The sequence below is a fragment of the Apteryx rowi genome, unplaced genomic scaffold (assembly GCF_003343035.1).
Source record: "Apteryx rowi isolate R43461 unplaced genomic scaffold, aptRow1 scaffold_146, whole genome shotgun sequence".
Classification (NCBI taxonomy): domain Eukaryota; kingdom Metazoa; phylum Chordata; class Aves; order Apterygiformes; family Apterygidae; genus Apteryx; species Apteryx rowi.
Window position 1 is genome coordinate 240603 of NW_020447708.1, and position 19844 is coordinate 260446.

The 19844-nt window shown below is 45.7% G+C and overlaps 1 long non-coding RNA gene across 1 annotated transcript; it reads right to left on the reverse strand.

Annotated features, from left to right (window-relative positions):
- Window positions 1-6894: 6894 nt before the first annotated feature.
- LOC112962323 lies at window positions 6895-14482 on the reverse strand. The gene is made up of 5 exons (XR_003252251.1): window positions 14292-14482; window positions 10046-10385; window positions 9476-9760; window positions 8577-8675; window positions 6895-7326 (listed from the first exon to the last, which is right to left on the reverse strand). It is a non-coding gene; the product is annotated as an uncharacterized LOC112962323 (long non-coding RNA).
- Between the last annotated feature and the right edge of the window lie 5362 nt (window positions 14483-19844).

The window sequence follows — 19844 nt, forward strand, 5'->3', positions numbered from 1 at the left end:
AGATAAACAAAATACACCTTCTTTCTGACATGAGGCTGCAGGAAATTTGTGTAAAAACTCAGTGAAAAATATTAGGAAAAGGRAAGGTGATTTTATTATACAGAAATCTCTAGGCAAGTTGATTTTACACACAGTCTCATATTCACAAGCACAAAGCTGTAGCAGCGTGGAGGGCAGGGGATGCTCCTTGTCGAGTCCTCACTACATCTTCTGGGTTCCTCTGTGTTGGCAATGACAAACTGATTTTTGGCCATATCTTTTATATCCTTGGGAGTGGTCTTTTGCTATTATCTTCCTGTTGGGCTAAGAGGAAAAGGGAAAGGGGTGGGTGATACGCTGCAATCTCCCTGCCACCTTCCGGTGACACACCACCTCCTATAGGATCGGCCATTGACAGGTTGTTTCTGTTGCAATTTTATCAGAGCTCTGCTCTGGCCTTGACAGAAAACCCGTTTCTCAAATTGATCAACTAACAAGAGTGTTCTTTGTTATCAGTACACAGCACTGTGTCTGCTATTTGCTGTTTCTCCTGGTGCTTTCACACACACAGACACACATTTGTGTTCATACTTCATTCACAGTAATTTAAAAATTTCTGTTACAAGGCTCTAGAAAGCCTCCTGTTTTAAAATATCAATGCTCGTGGGGGAAAAAAAAATGTTGGACATGAGACAATTTCAAGCCCCTGCCAAAATTATTTGACAAAGATGCCTTTATAGTGGTCAAGAGAGCATATATAAAACCCCGAACCCTTCCATATTTAAGATACAGATATTCAGGGGCTTTTGAAGCATTGCCATTAAACTATTCCAAGGAATGGGGTGGTGCTTGCTATGCCTGTGTCCACCTTTCTGAAGCCATCCTGGGCTCTTCCATACATTAAACATGGATCTTTTCCATTGTTCTCAGTATCTCAGTGTACAGGACAGTGCTGTTAGACCTAATGAATAATGTCAAAAAAAGAGAACCACCCCCTGTAGGATCAGATCTAACCTGTTTGGTTGTTGGGGGCCATTGCACTGGCTCTTCCAGCCAGATAGCTGTTCTCGGAGACATCTGCACCACCACCGTGCTCGATTTAATGCAGTCCTTCCCTCTGCCAACACACAAAATAAAATTCAAGCTCTGCAACTGCCTTTTATTCAACATTTCCTTCCATCTCCTAGGACCAGCGAGTAGGTCTAGATTCACTTAAATCTCCTTCTGCCAGTCTTCTCCTTTTGGAGAAWCAATGTGTTCCCTCCAAAGCAGGCCAGGTCACCAGCAACCAACCTCCTGCTTGCTGTTTGAGACTGACTTACCTATACCCTTCAAACACATTTTTCTTTTCACGAGAAATCTTCTGTGCTTACCTGCTTTTCACAACAGTTGAAACTCCAGAGAACTGTGGACTACACAGCTTAAAATAAATTTATCTAGAAGTGCTCTGTGCAACGACAGGGACAGAAACAGGGAAAGCCCAGGGACATCTTCCTTCCCTTATGTCATGAAAATAAAGGGGAGATTCATGGGATTTGGATGGTCTTTTGCATTAGCTTACCCAGTAACTCATGTCTTCTGAGGTGGAGAAGTTCTGTATTCATCAAAATTCTACTACTCCCTCAATGGGCTGGGGAAACTCAGAGGAGAAAGAAGAAAATGACAAAAGGGTCTGGAAAGGAAGAGGGCTTCTTCCTTGGAAGAGAGGGAGGAAACTAGAACTGAGCAAGGAAAGGATAGGTCTGAAGTAATGGGTGAAGACTACAGGTAAACTTGGGGCAGACAGAAGCAGTTGGAAAGTTCTCTAAGCAAACCAGCAGTTTCAGAAAATAAAAGTCTTTTTATATTCATCACAGAAGAACAAAACACAAAAGTCTTTTTCTGCCCTATTCTGAGCTCATGTTTCATCTATTTCTTTTTTTCACAAGCTCCTGGCTCAGTTCGGCCACCTCTGCCAAATTTTGCCAAGGTCTTTGTAATTCACCTTCTCTGGAGCTGGGAGGTGCAACACTGACTCTCTGATGTAAGAAAGCCTTTGAAGTTTTGTGAGAAAGAAAGCAAGTAGAAACCTCAAATCCTAAAATCTGGAGAGTTCTTTGTTCCAGCTTCTTTTATTTTTTCACCTGTAATGCTACTTGTGCTGGTTAAATAGGAAAATCCCTTATATAACGAATGAGTTCTTTTCTTTATTCTTTCCTTTGTCTTCTGGGTGAGCATGCTTTGCTGTTAACATGTTTCCTGGTTCTTCCTTTGATTGCTGGACTGATGACCTCTTTTAAGCAGAACCATCTGAGACAGTAACCTTTTACAGGTCTAAAAGAAAATGATATGATACAGTCCTATTCTTTAACACGGAAGGAAAATAAAGAGTTAGGCTAAGACTAGAATCAGTGACGCAGTTTCCAGTAACAGAAAGAGTAGCAAGTTTTACAGGACATATCACCTACTGGAGGCCTGCATCAAGGCTGTAGGCTCTGCTGATCTCCTTCCCTTCTGTCTGTGTGTGTACAATTTAGCGTATTTCCCTTAATCATCAGATTCATGTAGTCCAACCAAAAGTCAGAAATGCTTGACTAGCTCGCTTCATGAATTCTACTTGGAGGTCAAACCTGATCTGAGGATCTGCCACCTCTTATCATTTTGCTAGTGATTCAAACACATGACCACAGGCAAACCATATTTTTTCTCTATATCAAACTTTTCTCTATAAATAAAGCAAATGCTGAACGTTTTTCAGTTTCATATCTTGGCCAATTTTCACAGCACAGAGCACCACATTTTCCAGCAGAGAAAGTTAACAATGTGAGGAAAATCATTAAAAAGCTCTAAGGTCCCTTTATGTGGCAGGAAAGGGCTGGAAACATTCTACGTTTTGCTTTGCTTTCCACCTCTAAACCATCTGTGTAAAATAAAAGACACCCAAATTTCAGCTTCGATGTAACAGAAGGTTTGATATCAGAAGAGCCTAACAGAAGTGGAAGAGGTTGMGCATCATGCAGCTGTACGTTTTCAGTACATCTAAGATATCCGTATCTAAGATCGCATTCTCTTCCCTTCTCTCATTTCCCAGTGAAATACATTGGTCCTTTTGTGTTGATGATAGTTCATGACTCTCTCACTGATCTTCATCTGGGTGCATTTTCTCTGCATGCGGCTAAGCAACCTGACAGCCGGGGCAGCTTGTGGACACCACTGGGTACACAGACCCCTTGGGAAGAGTGCAACATGTTGTACACACAAATATCCCTGCACCCCAGAGGGTGCAAATCCTCGCTTCCCAGGGGGCAAGACAAGTCACTGAGAGAAAATCAGGTTGGTAGTCAGCAAAGAGGGACATCTCAAAAGGTAGGTGAGACGGTCACTACAATTTGTTATACTCATTTCTGCTGTCCCGCTGAACCTCCTTCAGCTCTGGGGACAGGCACGCTAGAAAGAAGGAAAACTCGGGCATGTTATCTGAGCCTTATAGTGGGGCTGGCTTTTGGGCAGGCTTTGGTCTCAGCTTCTGTTTCGTTTTGTTTTGCTTTTAAAACTGATAATCCCTTTCCTTCTGAAAAGACACAACCCAATTATTAGGATTAAAAAGAACAATTAATGCTGTTTCATCAGCAAGAATCAAAGAGCATTTCTAAACCTCTACCTGAACAATTGTGAACAACATTTCATCTGACCTGCAGAAATCCTGTACTGGAATATTTTTAAAAAGCCCTCAAGTGAGACTGCCTTGAAAAAACAAGGGCTTTTTCTGCTTATTGTTTTTTTTGAGTCCTTCTTTGAGCATTTTGTCATATTTTCATTTTTCCTCCTCAACCAAAGCTATTCACTCTTAAAAAAAATAAAAAATATCTGTGCAGTTTTCTTTAGAGTTGAGATGAGGTCTGTGCTACTGCAAATAACCCATGAAAAGTGGTAAAATTATAGAGGTTGAAAACATCGCAATCCTTTCAACAGTTTGATTCAACAAATTGTATGTCAAATAAACTAATGGAGAAGACTTTCTGCTTTTTAAGAAAGCGAAAAATATTTTTCCTTGATCTCTGGCTCTTTAATTTTAACATATTCAGCACTACTCTGGGCTCTAGCAATCTTTGTTGGGAAATAGAGCTGCAGCTACTACTCACACACAGAACAATAAATATCTCCAGGTGATGCCAACATAGGGTCTGCCATCCTTTTCATTCTCATGTCTCACATAAATCCATAAGCAGGTCAGGGAAAAATCGGTTTCTGCTCATACAGGTGCAGCAGAAAACATCTACTTTTAGCACAATTTCACAGGCAATTACCAACGTAATTCCTCATTTCTCTCCTACAAAAGAGCCCGTGGAAGTGCGCAGAGGATAAAATGTACTCTCTGCCAGGAATATAGAGGTGAGGCCATCCATCTCCCCTACAAGCAAGTGCACGGGCTCTGAACCGCTCAGCTCAAGTACCGCTAATCGCTGTCTCACAGCAGTGAGCCTGTGCATTTCTCTTTAGAATTTCCATTTCCTGGGAAAAAGTTATCTTTGTAAAGCAGTAGTTCAACTCACTTTCCTCTTTTTTGTTTTGTTTGTCCACATATATTGATGGCTACCAGTCATACTATGATTAAAGATCAGTATGTCCGTGACTTCCAGGTGCCTGGAAAAAATACAGATAATTTCTGTGGTTGGTTAGAGTGCTGGTTTGGACAACCTATTTTTTTAAATTTTTAATGATTTTTTTTCCTCAGAAAGCTCTCATTCAAGGAACACTGAGCTGAAGCCTCCTATTGTAAGCTCTATGCCTGTGGCACAGCACATTTCAAAGCAAGCTGAATCAGCACATGGGCTATCAGAACAGAGGGAATAATTGCCCTTTAAACATTGGGCAACGCTTGATTAAAACATCACTGGAAATTCTGCTTTGCTAGAGCTCCCCCAGCCAAAAAGCCCTGCCGCAGAAAATCCAACTCCCTCAAGAGACCACCCTGGCCTGGTGGTGGGTCCGCACCAGTCTCTGGGCAGAAGTTGTAAGAGGGATTTTGGCGCCCTAGCTGCTGTCCCACGCCCAGGTGCTACCAAACTGCTGCAGTTCCTCCTTCCCCGCATGTCTCCATGCGAGGCCTAGCAAACCTTTTAGCTTTCACAGGCCAGCCCAAGAGCATGGAGAAGGGACTTGGGAACATTTCCCCATTTCCTTTGCTGGGTAAATACTCATCTTGCCTCGTTCTTTGCCAGATCTCTTTCTCCAGCAGTGCAAGGCAGGACTGAAAACAAATGCCCTGTTCTCTCTGTCAATCCATTTGAATACTTTATCTTTCAGTAACCACAGTCAGAGTTTCCTCCTTCAGGAGGATCCTCATAAAGTCGTTCCATTGTGTCATTCCTAAATCTCATGGACACAGTGTCTATACTTTCTTAATATCTGGGATAGGTTTGCTGCATCCCAAGATGTATCTCTGAAAATCCAAACAGAAAAAACAAGAAATAGCACTCTCAAGTTATTATTTTTATGAATGACTCACAAAGACATTACCACTTTCATTTCTGATCTCTTCCACTAGAGGATACTCTGCTATTACAAAAAGAAGTATTTGGCATTGAGGTTGCACAACAAAGCAAACTGCTAGAAAAGCTTATGTAACTGCATTGAAGAGACACTTGTAACATAGCTCACCCTCTAATGTAGTGATATAGACAGCTGTAAAGGAAGCTGTCCGTTTTGAACCATTAAAAATATAACTTCTTATGAAATATCTGCCTTGAGATATAGTTCCACAGGTCTTGCTGTATTTGCAGCACAGGTTCTTCTGCCAGATTACTTGTGAAATATCAAAAGGGAGCACAAAATAACAACTCGGGATCATATCTCCAAAGGCTTCTATACACATATGCTCACATCTCACAGCCTTGCTGAAAAATGAAAGCAAAGTGAATAGTTCAGATAGATATCACTGGGTGTTTTTTTCTCTACAGTAGAATGACAGAATAACTATGGCTGGAGGGGACCTGGAGAGGTCACCTAGTCCAGGACCCCCGTGCAGAGCAGGTCCAGGTAGATCAGGCTGCTCCAGGCCTCGTCCAGGTGAGCTTTGATTATCTGCAAGGATGGAGATTCCTCAGCATCTTGGGGCACCTGGTCCAGTGTATGACCTCCCTCATGCTGAGGAAAAACCCTTTCCCATGCGCCAGCTTGTGCCCATTGCTCCTTGTCCTGCTGTTGTGCACCTCTGAGGGAAGGCTGGTGCTGTTGTCTCTGCATCCCTCACCTGCCTTCCTGCAGCCCCGCACACTCACGCACACTCCCTCACTCTCAGGCAAGATCACCCATCGCCCTGAGCCCTTGCACTGCAGCCTGCCTCAGTTGATGAGGGGGACTGAGGACATCTCTTCAGCTGGAGGCAGCTGCGAGGAGTGACCTCRGACATGGCAGGCATGCCCCGAAAGCCCGGCGAGCCCCAGGGAATCACAGCTCTCAAGGAGCCATGCTATGGAGCTTCGCTGTGCATGCTATTATACAGGTTCGTACCTTGCAACGCGTAAACGTGGATTGTTGTTGGAAAGGGTAGGTGGTTACTGGTGGGAGAGGGAAGGAGCGCAGGGCCACAGGCTCCAGCAGCTCCAACTGCAGCGGCCGGGGATTTCTCTCTGGTAAGAAAGGGAAGGTGTGAAGGGAGGCCATGTGTGAAGGTTGCTAGCTCGACCCTGGGGTCTGGACAGCTTGCTCAGCCCCCCACTGGGCACCAACTCCCACCCACTCCCACCCCCCGGGGCTCCTGGGGGAGATGGCTCTTCTCCCTCTCTGACTCAACACAGGGAGGGCAAGTACAAGAAAACCATGTTAGGGTATTCCAGCTGCACCTGATGGTGGGCTGAGACCCTGCTACACCTGGGTGCCTATGAGCAGCAAGAAAACAAGTTGCTGGAGACAAAACTAGGGAGCTAAGAAATTTATTTTAACAGGGTCACTTGAGTAGGAAACTCTATATGTGTCATGTTCCTTTCCCACAACAAGAGGGGCAACACAATCTTAACCTACTTCTCTAAACTCAACACCTCCCCTCCAAGTGTCTGGTCACTTGTTGGAAATGACTTCTATGATGAGGCCATGGAGCACTGCTTGCACTGGAGGAGACTGTTCAGCTGCAAGTCTTTCATCCCAAGAGATGCCTCAGTTTCCTCTGTTCCTCAGTCAAAACATAACCCATCACTGTTTTCTCAGTAAGCAGCTGATGGCACTTGTTCCACTCTCAAACACATCATTGTCATTACTGTTCAGGCTCCCTGCTTCCTCTGAAAACAAGTTCCTGCAATTTTTGTTCTCTTTCAGGTTTCTCTTCAAACATGGTAGCCTTTTGCAAAGTGAAGATCCTGGTGTCTGCTTCTATAAGAGAACCAATGTAGTGGTTTAATCATGACACAGCTCAATATGATCTACCGGAGAGAAATGATGAAAAAACAGAAGGGCTCCTACCCACAGCACAGGACTAGTAAGAGCTTGAAAGGAGAACAGCAAATCTGAAAAAAAGTCTAAGGAAAGTGAGAAGCTACCAGCTGTGCTCCCTGACTARTTTTGTCTGTGGATGCCACTAGCCCGCCAGTACATGTTTGTGCCTGTGTGACCAGCAGGGCAGGACAGACACTTCTGGGAAAACATCCTTGTGAGGTTTCCAGTTACAGAGACCAAGCTCCATCGTGTTTCATCACCCCCTTCCTCCTCTCCTGTCTGCTCTCCTGGGCATTTCCAGTACCCTTTCCCCTACTTTCCAGCTAGCTGTTGGCTAAACTTTCCCCTTCAAGCTCCAGGCCTTGCCCAGCACTGCTAGTGTTTAGGTGGGGCACATATGTGTCAGCCAGCTGTAATCTACCTGGCATGGCTATTTCGCCTTGGCTGATGCTGGGCTTCCATGCTGGCCTCCCCAGTGGGCCTGTATGATCCTGCTCCTTCTCCACCACTGGCACCCATCACTGGGTGGCAACTCCCTCAGTGAGGTGGGCCTTCATGAGCTGCAGCTGCAACTCAGCTTGTGGCAGGGAAACAGTTCTCAGATGGCCCCACAGGCAAGCGGCACATCTCCAGGGGTCATTCTCTGTGTGATGGTGTCAAAAGGATGTGAGTGTAAGGTCTGCTTTCCTCTCTCATCTCTGTCTCCTAGGTCCTCTCCTACCATTGCCCATACTCAAACCCAGAATATCAGCAATGCTGTACCTTGCAGGCAGCATAAAGCAGCAGATACATTCCTGAGAAGTGCTGCCAAGGCTTTTGATGGGTCTGAGTATTTGCTGGAAATTCTAGGCATTTGCATTACCTCACTGGGATTAAGCAATATGCTGGTCCTTTGGGATATGCAAGCTTGAGGCTTGCTTGCCTGGGTCTTGGTGTAAGCCTTGCTTCTCCACAGTTGTGCTGGGTGCACTGCGACTTTGAAGTCCGAAACAACATTAATGAGTCACATGACACTTAGAAGTCTCCTGTAATTTAGGGTGAGTCTTGCTGTTTTATGACTGCTATTACCAGCTGGATAGATGTCCAGTGCAGGCATACACAGGACACCAACAGGCAGCAGAAAGGTAAGCTGCAGCATAGACACAGGCAAGTCATATCATTGACAAGAAAGTGGCAGTTTCCCTTACTTTTTCTTCTTCTGTTGATTAGCTTCATGATGTAAAGTATCAAGCACATGAATGTCACAGCCATTAAAACTGCCATGATGATTACACTCTTTGGAACACCTACAAAAAGATACCAATAAAGTCACACAAAACATGGTGGGATGTCAATATGTTCCTCATGTCCTTTGCCAGAGGTTGGGACTGAGGAGAAACCTTAATCAGTTTGAGCTCATTTCATTCTTTGAAGAAAAGAAAAGAACAGTTTAAGAATGTAACACTGTGGTAGGTAAAGAGCATATTTTATTTTTGAAGTAACTACCAACATTTTCTCACATTTCCCTGGTACGGGGGAAGCAAAGACCAACATTCCCACTCCCAATTTGCATGCTTTTCCATTTCTGTACCAGCAAGTTTTGTCACGAGGGAAGTCTCCCGTCCTTTCTAATAGATAAGGTCCTGCAAGCTCTTCTATGCATAATGTTTCTCCTTGGCATTCGACAGCCAGGGGCCTGTTCTGCTAGTACACTCTGGCTGTGGATACTGCTGGAGAGTTGGTCACATCAGTTACACATCCGTGTATATGTATATATTTATGTATACACACACACATATATATATGTATGTACATGCACACTGCACAGATGTGCACATACCCAGGGATGGAACCTCCTGGATGTTTTCAAACCATGAAACTTTCATCCAACATAAGGTGCAAACTTACAGAAAAATGTTTAACAAGCTCTACATAAGAAAAGTTGCATTCCCACAACTGCACACTCCAGTGACTACCCAGATGGCAGCCAGATGATGGGCAACTGCATGGACCACACCTGTTTTCCTTTCCTTTAGGCTAGCTATTGATATAGCTTTCCTAAGCACTCTCCAATGCATGCCACACCACTCCATACAAAGTAACCTACCTTCACTTTCTTTTTCTGGGTAAATTGGCTTCATTTTCCTTCCCTGAGGATGGTCCAGGAGGCAAGCCAAGGGCTGGAGATGGTGGGCAGGGAAGGTATATCTGCTTACCACCGTTACTGTTCCATTTGTATTTTGAATATGGTGTACTTTGGAGGGTTCATCCAGGTGTTTGTCACGCAGCCAGATGATTTTGGGGGGAGGCTTTCCTGTTGCTGAGCAGACTGCAGTGCGGAGGCCCTCGGCAGCCAGGTGTGGATCATACTCTACTGTTAGCTCAGAAATTGCTGAGAGGAAAAAAAGAGAACATGCTGTTTACACTCTATCGTGAAGTAGTGGTCAAAGCTGGACAGGTCAGCTCTCTGTTTGGAGTTTTTAATCTAAAAGCATTCCCTGGCTTCTTTACCTTTACTATCTTTGAGGAAAGGTGTTGCAATTCTGGACAACACATACTGAGGAGACGCTGCTGAGCGGAAAGTCCCCATGCTATAGAGGGGTAACACTTTACACACGTTCTGACTCCACACTATGCCGTGTGCCAGAAAGTAAGAAGGTGTGAGTGGAAAACTTACTTTGGACATTGAGGCATATATCTTTGCTGAAAGAGCCATGAGGGAATGCATTGAAGATGCATCTGTAGTAGGATTCATCCTCTAATGTGAGATTTTTGGATTGTGATCGCTGAGGCTTTCAGGGCTGCTCTAGTGAACCATGCCTTCTTTTGGAATGACCCTGTCAGTCTTGGTCCACAGTTTTGGCTGTAAGTGGCTATGTTCTTGAACAAAGACCCATTTCTCTTCTGCCAGGTGACTTGCAGAACATCCATCATGAGCGTGAAGTTGCAGTAGAGGTTTGCCTCTCCCTCAAGGGCTGCTGCAATAACATTTTCAGACTTCACTACTTCCTCCAAACCTAGGAACAAACCAAACCTCAAAATCAGCGAGAGAGAAAATACAGTTCACTCAGGAAAGGTTGGAGTGCCTTGAAGCACCCGGTCACATGTGTTCCCATCTGGCAGATCTCTGGAGTGAGAAACTCCACCATGAGACCACGCTGAATGCTTGGACACCCCGAAACACCTACATCTTGTGTGTGACTGATGGCACGAGCCCAGGCTGTACATTTCCAAACCACAAGGTAGTGCTGCGGTGAGCAAGAGTGCAGCACAGGAACAGCTGATCACACTGACAGCAGTACCAGTGAATGACTGCAATGCTGGCCCTGTGATGCATTTAGGCTTCCTTATTTGCCCAGAGGGTGGACAGACTTTGTAGAAAGCACAGCAAAGCCAAGCCATGGGCTCACCTGCCTGCTCCCCATGTTTGATCTCCGGGACACAGGCAGCCCCACCAGAGGAAACACATAGCCACCACCCAGCACCATGGCTGGGAGGTGGGATGGGGCAGAGGAGTGCTCTCCTCCAGCCCCTTGGAGGCCTGGTACTTTCCTGTCCTGGCCACGCGGCCAAGCACCTTCTCCCAGAGAGGACTCCAGAGCCGGCACCCTGCAGTGTGGCCTCCCTGTGGCTAACAAGGTCCACGGGGACCATCTGGCCCTCACTACTGTTCACTGGGGGCCCCTGCAGCCCACTCAGAGGTGCTCAGTAGCAAGTCCACGCTGGTGCATGGGGGATACTATCCCAACATATTTGTTTCCTTCTCTTCTCAGCAGCTTAGAGCACCAAGTCTCAGGTTTGAAACCTGCCAGTCCCCTCYGTGAGCAAGCCCTCCCCTCCTCATCAAAAATCTGCGAAGAAAGCAAATGTTGGAGGGCTCTTTGGGAAGGAATGGATGATTACAACCAAAGGAGGAGGATTACAACTGAAGTAGCAGGAATCTAAAGCTCTGCAGCTTAAACCAGGGGGATGGCTGGGTGGGAAGGCTGAGCCACTGGCAGAAGAAGAGGCTTGTTTTCCCCAGCAGAGCCATAAGAAACTGTTCCCTTGGTGTGCACCGGGTGTCTCAGCTCCAAGATGCTAGCTGTCTGTCCCAGCCCTCTCCCAGCAGCAGCMGCCAAACTGATTCCTCTTCGCTCTGGGCACCACCAGGGCCACTACGGGACATTCGAAGAGGGGCACGGAGTTGGCAGGAAACCTCCTCAGAGGAATGACCAGGCCTGCTGCATCAATGAGGGAATAAACTCTTTCCAACCCTAATGCCAGCAATGGTTTTCCCACTCACAGAACTGCGAGGAGAGGTAGGAAAGGTACTTTGCTGGGCATTCACTCTTTCAACCCACATTCGCCTAAGAGAGGTCAGAGGTGCCCCGTACAGATATGACACACAGTTATCAACTGGATTTGAAGCACACAGCAAAGCAGCTCTTGGCCCTCAGAGCATCTCCATTCCTCTCTCACCAGCATCTGCAGGTGTGTGGGGGGAGAAAGAGCAGCCCAGAGCACCCAGCAGCTGGGTGAGATTGCAAACAGCTGCAGAGATATTCCCCCCTCCCACCCATCCCAATAGAAACATACATTGACCAGACAAATGAATTGGAAAGGTGAACCCACTCAATCCCAAGTGCTAAGGAGCTTAGTGGCCTTTTCAGTACAGGCTGAGAGCAGGACTCGATTGCAAAGAAGAACTCGCAGACCTCTGTCCCACCTCTGACCTGCATTTCCTTGATTTTGCTGCTGACCAGCTTCAAGATTACTAGCTGTTGTTCCAGTTATCAATCAAGAGTTTTGTATCAGAATGGCATCTGAATCTCGCTGCTGAGAAATCCTGGTTGCACTCCAGAGATAACCTTGCACAGGGAACGGGATGTTCCTACTCACTTGTCACTGGCTTCTCGAGCTGGCAGCCCCTGCAGAGCAGCAGCAGGCAGATTTCAGCACAGCAGATCCAGAGGAAAACCATTGTGGGGCAGAACGATTCTCCTGGGAAAATTGCTCCCTTTCCCTGTGTCCCTCAGAGGGCAAGCTACCTGCCCAGCTAGAAACTTGGCGGTTTCGCGCCTTTTTTCTGCTGAGACCAATCAGCAGAGATGGGCCGGTCGCACAGGCGCTTTCTTTCCCTCATTTTCTCCTGTGGACTTTTGCATTGTCAGAGCCCAGTTAATCATTAATGGAGACTTGCTGACAGTGAACTGGCTTCAAGTTAGTATCATGCCCTTCCCAGTCTGGCAGCATCCAGATACCTGACCCAGCTGCCCAATCATCATGGTACGGTCTTGGTGTGACTTTGTCCCCCACCAACTGCATGGTTGCCAGCCATTTCCTAGAAAGAGAAATAAAGAGCCCTCCCTCCACAAAAGGGGCAGGAAAGCTTGGCATTCCTCACTGACTTGTTAAACCCACCTTGATGAGCCTCACTGTGCATGCTGTTTATACGGGTTCATACCTTACAATGTGTAAATGTGGCTTGCTCTTGGGAAGGGCGGGGGGTTACTGGTGGGAGAAGGAAGGAGTGAAGGGCCATCTGAAAAATCAGATTACAAGAGAGAGGAGTCTCTTTAGAGGGCAGTTTTGAACGACACCTCCACCCTCTTCCATGTGTGTTCATATCTAATGTAACCCCAGAATGGGAAAGCCAGTGATGTGACACAGACCCTCAGTGATGCTCAGGGGCAACCAGACACCTGGCCTGGTGCRCAAGTATTTCTCTGTGAAACCACGCAACACAGTCCCTAGCCACATGGTAATCTAGTGGTGAGATTAAGCACCATGTGAAGTTTCTATCTGTATTTACAGAAGGATGCCTCCTCTGCTCTGTATAGTTTTTGGCTTATTCTGTTAGAAAAGAAGGCTATCTTGTAGGAAGATATCTTTATGCAAAGCAAATACCATATATTTTCTGTCTGTGCTCTTCTCTGTTATTTCTGAATTTGACTCTTCCCTCCATCTGAAGGATCATTATAAATGACCCATGCTATAACCATGAGCTGATGTGGAGCTTAGCTGGTAAATACTTTCATAGTGAAGCTCCCAGAGCTCAGTGAAAATCCAACAATAAAGTCACTGTGACCACAAAGTGATTAAATAAAAAGCCAGATCAGAGAGTCACCTTCTCTCAGGGAGCACTACCCTTGGGAAGCCCCAGCTGTGTTTTAGATTCATCACGTGTTTCCATAGGGCTATACTTTTCCCCCCACAAACCTTGTGAATTAATTTGTGAAAAAGAGATGRACTCCTGAACATCCTTCCTACCATCCTCTTTTAGGGAAAAAACTCCATCCCGCCTGTCCTGGGGCAGCAGACAGATGCACCAGCTTGCACTGCAAACTGACAGCAGGGAAGTGAAACCGGTGTGCACCACCGCCTCAGTCTTTCCACACAGCCCCACTGTGATTTTCATTTTCTTTTCACTGCTCCGGCTCGCTCTCTCCCCTCGTAGCCCTCTGCTGCCTGGTCCCATCTTCTGCTCCCAGCGTGAGCCAGCCCTAGGGGACGGTCTTACCTCCGGGGGAGCAGCCAGCTGGGAGCACCGGAGACTCACCTCCCCGTGAGTGGGGCGAGCCCGCGGGGCCAGTGAGGATGTGCGAAGCCCGTGGCAAGTAGTGGAGAAAACCACCGCAATCAACCTACGTTCCCTATCCCTTTTCCAGGGTCAGAACTGCCAACCAAATTCACACGCTTTGTTGACGAACAAAACCACCCCCAACAAAAGCAAGTATCCGTGTCCCCGGGAGCCCTCCCGCTGCCAGCCGCGGTTCCGGCCCAGCTCCCCTCTGCGGAGGGGGCGTCCCTGCTGCCACCCCGCGAGGCTGCACCGGGGGACCGAGCAGTCGGGGCCCCCAGGGAGGCGTGGGGAGGACGCAGCCACGATGTGTGCTGCAGGCACGCAGCAGTCAAGCCCAGGTGCCCGCAGYGGTACTCACACGGCCATGAAGAGCCCTCAGAAATGCACGGAGCCACCGGGCATTTTTCTGAGCATCTTACAAGCGTCTTGTAAGAGGGGTGGTAAGACCCAAGGTAGCGCTGAAGGAGGAGGGCAGACCTGCCCCTCCCATACTGGTGCCGGGGGCCAGGTGAGAGATGGGAAAACAGACCTGCGTGCAGGCACTGGTAGATGGTCACGTGCATACAGAGTTTTGTGAAGGTTGATCTGCACTTTATTTCTTGACTGTGTGAGGGAGGAGGATGGGGCTGTCCTGCCCCCTTTCTCCCCTTTTAGAAACTCTTCATTGTGCAGGCAGCAGAATGGACTTTTTTTTTTTAATTGCAACAACAACCTTCTCTCTCTGACTCTCACTGCTTCTTTACCTGAGCAAGGATCATACGAACCAGCTGCATATTATGCTGAAACAGCTCTGATAGCATATGAAAATAGCACTTGCACATCTAAAAGGCCCTGGTAACAGGTCAGATCATTGAAACAGAAGCTGCTCAGCTTTTTACACTGTTTTCCAGATCCCTGCCTCTTCCTCCCCTCCCTCACTTTCATTTTAATTTCTGTAGTTCCTGAACTTTGCATGTAAAAGACACTGGCTGGTTTTCCCTTTTCAGGCATTTAATCAAAGGGCCTGAATGATGTATTTATCTCTTTAAAAAGAATTACAATAGCTTTCAGCTTTTTAGATAAAGCAATATGTTTGAAATGTAGTGACTGGAGATCCTGACCTCAATTAATTAATTCATATTTGTAAAAAAAAWTTTAAAAAAGTCTAGGATTAAATCGGAGAGAACACTTTCTGGGGGGCAATTCCTTTTCCAGGCTTTTGTTTTCTATTTTTGCTCATGCTAAAATAGAGAATTACTAGTGAGAAGAACAACAGTTAATCAGCAGTTTGCTAACACGGTGTTTTCTTCTCCCCCTTCTGATGGTTTGTATTTCTTGTTCTCAGTTCTGTCAGAGTCCAAGGTACACACTGCTTCCGGGCACAGTCTGTAGATGAAATTGTGAAGAGAAAAGGAAAYGTTCATTTGCTCCTGGTTGCAAGCCCAGACAGATTGCTAAACCAAAAGTGGTAGAAATCAGCTTAACAAATACTGTGCAAAACTCCCAGAGCAGGTTTATTATCTAAAGATTTTTTCCCCTTGTTACCTGYTGGTAACATTTTTATTACAGTAGGGAAGTTATGGGGATTTGACACTGTGATATGTGCTAATTTGTTGCATCAAAGTGAGAAACAGCCTTGGGAACATCTTGTATTGTGGTATGTACTAATTTGTTACATCAGYGAGAAACAGCCTTGGGAACATCTGTGGGAACATCCTACAGCCTGTGGTGGGGGGCATGTACTCCRCCTGAGAAAATTAAGCTGAGCTAGCGAAGCGGCAATGTTAGTTTAGATAGCCTAATATGGCGCACAATGCAGAGGAAGACTCCAGCCTTCATCCCCACGACCACCAGAGGGCTGAAGAAGACCCCCTAGCAACAGCCGGCGCAACCGCAGAAGTTATAGGAGGTGCCCCGTATACCCGGAACTGGAATCGCATATAAGGAGACTGTGAGGGGGGGTTGCGCGCGCCGTTGGTGGAGCAGGAGACTCCCCCCCCGGCCGCCCAGCGCTGTTTTGCTTACTTGTGACTTGCTCAATTATTTTATAAATTGGAATTTATGCAACCCGGCCCCAGTGGTTGTCAATTTGTCACGTTTACCTATAACAACACTTTTCATCAGAAACCAACCAGGGGAAACATTCAGTGCAATACCCAGCACAACTTCCCTCCCACAACATTAGCTATGCACTTTGCCAAACCCTCTTCTTCCTTGACCATATTAAAAGCATACACCAGCCAGCACCAAGCGGAGAGCTAGTAGAAAGTGTCTGTCATTAATTAATTAACCCCACAGACTCCACAAAATAGGACACTTACCCATTCACTTTTAAGGAGTAGGCTTTCCAAGCACCCCCCCCAAATTCCTCCTCCCAGCCTCTTTGCACATCTTCCTTGTGGTTTGATTGCTGCACTGGCCAAACTACTGAAGCCTATTAGTCTATTAAGACCCCACAGAACTGACAGGCCAAAGAGCTGGATAGATCTAGTGGGAGTTTCCTGGATAATCCTCTCATTACAAAGCTAATCCTGTGAGAAATGCTTCCTACCGGAAGCGGTTAAGTTCTAGGGATTTATTTTCTAATAAAGTGCCAACCTGAAGATGTTCTGRGGAAATAATTCCCACTTTTGGCTTTACTTGGAGCCTCTTCCCCAAGGGGTGCTCCCTCCCCAGCTCTGTGCTCCAGCCCTTTCTCCCTTGCCACGCRCCCCGGGATGATTTCCTTCCTTCCCTTTCTGTGGCTGGGACAGGACATGTTGGAAACCACTCGATTTTTCTTGCTTGTGCATTTGTTGCAACAGCTGGCCAGCGGATTGAGCTAACACTGAACCCTGGCACAGGCTCGGGGGATAGATATTGCATACCGGCTAGTGGCATTCCCTCTGTCCTTGTCCTGTGGCCTCTCTTTACAGAACATCTGCCAATTCCTAACTCAGTCAGGTGGGTAGACATTTGATGAAAACCCTGTGATGGAGAAAGGCAAGGGGTGCCTAGCATGGGAGAAGAGATCCAGACAAAAAAGCAGCATTTTTGAAGGTGCTATGAGATGGGGTACCATCAGGGAGAGGAAACAACCTCAGACTGACTAGTGAAGGCAAACCATATGGCTAGGTCAAGTAAAAGCAGAGCAAAGCAAGAACATCGTCTATTGTTTGTAGCAGAGGTATTGCACTGGTTGATAGTGTAATATCAGGTCTGGATCCCATGGACCAGAAAATAATCAAATGAAGAAGAAACACACTCAGGGAATAAAGAAGGTTGTGGAGAATCCAGTAGGGGGTCCCCAGACCTTCTCGCTCACCTTTTGGGCAAAGCACCTGTCCCACTAGCTATGCCTGGTGTTGTTCCCTGATGACTTCTGGCTTTAGTTTTTCCATGGTGGCCCCTGAATGTGTTTCTGCCGGTTCCACAGCAGGATAACAGTCACAAACATGAGATCAGAAGAGTTAAAACTACATGATCACCACAAGCTCCTTCTGCCAGGCCAGGATCCACGGGCGAGGGCTGTGTCTTGCCTGTGCTCTGTCCTGTTATCCGTGAGCCAAGAGCTGGACCCAGTCCATCTCATTTTACATCATAGTCAGAAGGCTTCCACTCCGAAGGATGCTGAAGGGCACTCAGCACTTTCTTCTGGTGCTACAGTGGGGTCTTGGTTTCCCCATGCAGCCCAAGCTAAGATTTGAGTGTTGCTCTCAGATTGTCTTGACAAGGTCAGAAATCTTTTTATAAAGACATCTATTTTCAGAAAGAAATGGCCTAGTTATATATGTGGACAAATACTGAARCACAGATTAGAGCCCTCGCTTCTGCTAATAAATCATTTCTAGAAAGAACAGAAGCCACTTTTAATATCCTTAAAATAAAACAGTTCTGAATTAGATATGCAAAGATCTTCACAAATCACTGCTAGGACCTTTCTTTCCCCTGTCCTCCTCTTTGTGTAACAGTTCTGGTATTTAGAACAAAAGTTCTGGCAAGCAAAGATATTTCTTTTTCCTTAGCTGATGGGCAACTGGGGAAAAAAAAAGTCTCTTAGTGCAATTAGCTGAATTCCTTTAGATGGGTTAGATGCAAGGCCTGTGAGGCTTCTCTAAGCTTAAATGTAATCCTGGGTGTTTATGATGGGATGCTGGACATTTTGTAATTTTTTGAAGGATAATATCAAATAAAACATTCCAATTTAAAAAGAGCTATTTTTCCCTAAAAACTTTCTTTCTGCAAGCTTCTTCTTGCATCCTAGCCTTTCATCTACTATTTCAAGTAATCCTTTACTAGAAAAGCTAACTTTGCTTCCCTTTTCTTTAGAGTGGTTCATGTTAAAGATTGCTGTTTCTGAGAAGCTAGGAAAGTCAAAATTACATTTGTATTCTGTGCAGGTCTTAAACTGAGGTTTCCCTCAGGCTTTGCAGAAATTTCAGGTGATTTTTTTCCTCCACACTGAGCAGGGTGCAACAGAGAGTCCATCTGCAAACAGCTTGAATGAGAATTCAGTGCTTCCTTCACAGGGCTTCAGATAAGCAAAGATGAAAGCAGGGGAAATATGAGAAGGTCCTTTGTATGGTTCCAAAGTATGAGTAATTTCTGGTATATTAAGAATGAAAAAAAAGTATGCCTGTTTTTTATCTGCCTGGTTTGATCATTTTTCATTTATGAAACAGTAAATGCACTCAATTAGTGCAGTTCTCTTATTTCAGCTGATTTGCAGAGAGTCAATGCTGAGGACTGAACAAGCAACAATAGATTATATTTTCTGCCAAGTATGAGTTCATAACAAAATTCACTGATGTGGTATTTAGGATATGACTCATTTCCCCAGGATCAGACAACAGAGCAATGATGAATGATGCTTTCAACCTTCCATCACCAGAACAAAGTTCATTTTGACTGCATGGATTTAGCCGCATATCTCTTCCAGTAGTGGTTTTGAAAAAAGAATATCCTTCTTATTTCTGCCAGGGACTTGTAAAATGTCTAAAGGCAGCACTTCAGTTACAAGTCAAGGTCACCTCTTCACTCAGAACTGCTGCAAAGGTTCCTTTATATGTCACTGATCTCTTAGAGCCAGGAACACAGGTACCAGGAGAGAGTAAAATACCAAGGGGGGAAATCTCTGAAACAGCCTGGAATGCCAAAACATGAACTTGGACATTTTACACAACCTTAGGACTAGATGCTTTATCATAAAGATATATACATTTGTGTGTGTACATATATATGAATATGTATGTGTGTGTGTGTATATACATACATATATATAAATGACAGTTCAGCTTTTGAACCAAGAAGAGTATCTAAATAATGCATGTATGTAAATAAATCACGTATGTGATGCTATAGTGCTATGGTGACACGCAGAGTGGAATATGCTGCATTCTCCTGCTTAATGCTTTGCACCATGTGATCTTTGTGCCTTGATATAAAGCCTTTTTAAGCAAAGACAAGTGTTTCATAAAGGAAGGGAGAAAAAGAATGTGTTTCAAGAAAGTCATCTCCTACATTCGCTCTTAAGTTAAGGACTGTTTGCTTGGACAACTTTTACTTGCTCTTATTACTCAACCAAAGCCTGCAAACAACAGGGAACAGAAAACCCCTGTCGAGTTTAAAAGGACATTGTCTTAAGGTCCTACATGAGTTACAACCTTCAAGCCAAGCTGGGTGCCGTCAAGACCAGAGGATCCCAGAACTGAGAGGTGCCAGCTAACTCATCCCATTTGCACTATCTGGCACCAGTTTTACTCCACAACAGGCAAGCAGGAGGCCCAGTGCTCCTGCTCACCCCTTTCAGCCTTGAGGAAAGGTGAGAAATACAAGATAAAGCACAACAGGGAGCACCCACCTTCAGCTTGGTTACTAGCCTACACAGACAGAGGAACTCTTGTCTGAGTTAATCCTTAGCTCTCTTTTTGCATTGCTAGGAAATGGTTGCCAA